We start from the raw sequence: 3,602 nt of genomic DNA on the forward strand, positions 1-3,602 counted from the left end.
GCCCAGCCCCCCATCATGGCTGGGCTTCCTCTGTCTTCCAGCCTCAAATCTCATTGCCAGCCAAGTGTAGATAACCAAAAACTCAGCCCAATCCAGAGAAAATAAACAAGGGCCACAGCTGGAGCAATCCAGAGGAAGGTCAGGCTTTGGGATCAATGGCCCCAGTGTGGACCAATGTCCCCAGGAACCCAGGATATTTTCACCACTGTCTGATTTGTGCGCAGATCCACTTCTTTACAAAAGCGAGACAGCTGCTGCAGTCCTGGGGCAACGTTGTTTTTGTACCTTTCAAGACAAAAAGAGCTTTTCTTTCTCCAATGACTGAACAAACATGCTGAGCTTCACAGTCGTGGAAGTTTCCACCACAACCCACCCCTGATCATCAGTTTGGTGAATGGAATCTCCCTTCTAGTTGCTGGGGCCTTGGTTAGGGGTCCATCCTCAAACACTCTCTGAGATCAGATATGTGGGTCAAGCATCCCACCTCAGAGTGAGAAGGGAGGCCACTCTCACATGAATGGTGTGCCTGAGGAAGGGGGGTTGGGTAACGGACAGGGTCCCATGTACGGAAATCAATAGTTGTCTATAATCAGCATCATAGCAGGCAAGGTTGCAAAACAAGTGCTATTGTGCAAGCACCCAGGAGCCTTATAACAGAGGTTCCTCCCACCCACAGCAGCCTCGCTCGTCCCAGTCTCAGAGCAGCTCCTCCACCTCCTCCGCCACCCAGGGTCCAGCCGGCAACCACCATGGGGGGCCTCTGCTTCATGCTGCTGACCTGCTTCATCCTCTTTGCTCACTTTGGCCCAGGTGAGCTCTGAAGCCTGGCTGGTGTGGGGCACGGGGGTCTCATGCCCAGGGAATGGGGACCAGGCCGTATAGGCAGAGTGGTTCAGGCTCTAGAAATAAGTAACAAAGCTGAGTGTCAAGGAGTGCATCAACCAAAGGATGAGAGTCTCAAGGGAGATTCTTAGTTTTCTCTTAATGCACTGAAACACAGCCCTCAGTATCTCTCAAGCTAAGTTTGGGGTCATTTCCCTGGAAGATGAACCCAGGGAGTAGGTAGAGATGACACCACTGGGCCAGGCCAGGCTTTCTATCCTTGGAACAGGCCATGGAGATAACTTCATGTAGGAGGTGCTGTCTCCAGGGCTTTTTTACTGTCCAACATCCCTGCCTGGGAGAGAGCCCAGGATAAGGGAGAAAGCTGGACACAGGAGCCAAAACATCAGTGTGTTTTTCTCAGCTCCAACACTGACTCACAGTGTGCACTTAGACAAGTCACCTAGCTGTCCTCAGACTCAACCCTGTCTTCTCCTGAAAATGACAACAAACCCCAGAGTCCTACAGAGTCTGATTGAGGACAAACAAGGGAGAATGTAGGAGGGGCCTCATAGAGGCACAGAGACATGCCAGGTGTGTTCCCCCTCTTTGATTCCTGCCCTTTTACTGTGTGTGGTCTCTGACTGGATGCCCCGTGGTGACAGGCCCACACCCCAGCCCCTCCTGAGGCCTGGACGCAGCACAGGGGATGGCAGGACAGAAGGCCCCTAACCCCATCTGCTCTTTCTGCTCATTTCCTCTGGCCCAATCTCTCCTGTCCTTTTGTGCCCAGGGCATGTCGGGGTGTGCAGTGTGGGTTGGTTCTCATCAGGCTGCATGAGGCTGCACAGAGTCCCCTTGAGCATCTGGAGCAGGGGCTGGACGCTGGGGTGCAGGCAGGGGAGGCTTGAGTCAGCATTCGGGGCAGACACTTCGGTACCTGCCCTCTTTAGAGCAGAGGCTCTCCTGCCCGCCAGGAACAAACGCAGCAGTGGCAGCAGAGCAGAAGGAGCGGGGGCTCCGTAGGGTTTCTGAGGGAGGCGCCTGCAGAAGGAGCCTCTCCTGCCGGCTCTGCGGTGCACATGTCATGACCCCGCATTCTCAGTGATTACTGCTCCCAGTGAGTGACTGAAATATCTTCCTCTCCACAGCCCGGGTCCAGGGTGTAGACTCACAGAAGGAGTGCCATAAAAGAGATGCCGATTGTTATTTGTTTTCTTGCCCAGAGGCTCATCAACGTCTTGGTACCTGTTGGTTTGGAATAGGGAAATGCTGTCTGCAGTGGGGATGAGCTGAAGAACAGGGAGGACAAGGAGCCCAGAGAATGAAATAAAGGGCTGACTATAACTCTTAAAGTGCTGTGATTATTTCCTGAAATTAAAGAAATGACCCGTGCTGTATGTGAGAAAGATGATTACTACCTGTAACAGTGACTGAGAGAGACGTGTGTGGAAGCAGAGAGGGAATGGATGTGCGCGTGACAGGGCCTAGGAGTGGGGAGGCCTGGTTGCCTGGGATGGGAGATGCTTTTACATGGAAATGTTGGAGTTTTAGGTATGTGCTGGAAGAGGAGATTCTAAGCCCTTTTACTAATATTTGTGCAGCAGACACTCAAGATGCAAGATTTTTGGCGAGGCCGCTCTTCTCCTTTTTGTTTTTCTTCAGTCTTCGGAATTACCGATGGGCCAGGTATTCCCCAGAAGATTTGCAAGCTCTTTGAGACAAGGGAAGTGGGTAGAATCTGAAGGGCCTCTAGAGCTCAATTTCCAGTCTGGCAAGGATTTTTCTTAAGGACAATTGGTCTTTGTTTCTCAGAAATTGGGTTGTAACTTAAATGACATTTAGGTCGATCTACCTGTCCAACTACATCATAAAGGCACAGAGAAACCACTCAAGTTTCCTCCAAGATGGAGTTTCTGGGTCTTATTTGCCTTCTCAGTTTTTAATTGATCACTTAACTCATCAGTTTTGACCATGGATGCAAGAGGCGTCCCCAAGAGAGAGTGCGAAAGGAGCAGCCCTCACAAGATCCAGAAAGTTCCCTCCCAGAAATAGTCCAAGAAAGCAAGGCTTCTGCTGCACAGATGGTAGTGCACTACCAAGGAACAAAGGTTGAGACGACAAAGGCCCCCATGCACTTGGACCCCTCATGACCAGGGAGGTCACAAAGCCAAGCCCTCAAGACACAGCACTAGACAAAAAGAAAAAAATCTCATCTCATAGGCACATTAAGAGTTTTAGCTATGCTTTGGGTCTCTCAGAGCCAGCTAATACCCAGGAGGGAGATGCCACAGGGCTGGGGATTGTGTAAGAGACTTCTCGAGGTGGTGAGCGCCTTAATGGCTCTTTACTGCTCGACCCATGCCCACCAATATTCCAGCCATTTTGGCTTCCAAGATGCCCTTAGCAACAGAATCCACCTTATGCGCACACTGCATGGGCAGACCCTGCAGCAAAGCCTATAGGCCCACCCCAGACAACAGGCTTATGGAGGGCCTGCATCTTGCTCTATGGTTTTCCATTTTTGTGACAAATGATACACACACAAGAACAGAGACAAGGAGAAATACTGGCTGTCTCTGGGAGGACAAGGATCGAGGCAATGAGTCCTCAGTAGCTCATACTGCCTACTTACAGCTAAAAGGAGCCCAATTCAGGAGAATGCAGCCTAAGGAGCTACAGGCGGGATGGAATTAGCATTTCCCATTGTTTCAGAATCTAGACAAGCTGGGCAAAAGTATATTTATGTTGCAGCTACAATCATATAGTGAAAATTTCAA

General features: G+C 50.7%; 1 long non-coding RNA gene across 1 annotated transcript; it reads left to right on the forward strand.

The window, feature by feature from the left end:
- The first annotated feature begins 676 nt into the window (after positions 1 to 676).
- Positions 677 to 2,177, forward strand: LOC124233273 (uncharacterized). Its single transcript, XR_006887017.1, has 2 exons — positions 677 to 810; positions 1,974 to 2,177. It is a non-coding gene; the product is annotated as an uncharacterized LOC124233273 (long non-coding RNA).
- The last annotated feature ends 1,425 nt before the right edge of the window (positions 2,178 to 3,602 follow it).

This window comes from Equus quagga, unplaced genomic scaffold (genome assembly GCF_021613505.1).
Source record: "Equus quagga isolate Etosha38 unplaced genomic scaffold, UCLA_HA_Equagga_1.0 180960_RagTag, whole genome shotgun sequence".
In the NCBI taxonomy this organism is placed as follows: domain Eukaryota; kingdom Metazoa; phylum Chordata; class Mammalia; order Perissodactyla; family Equidae; genus Equus; species Equus quagga.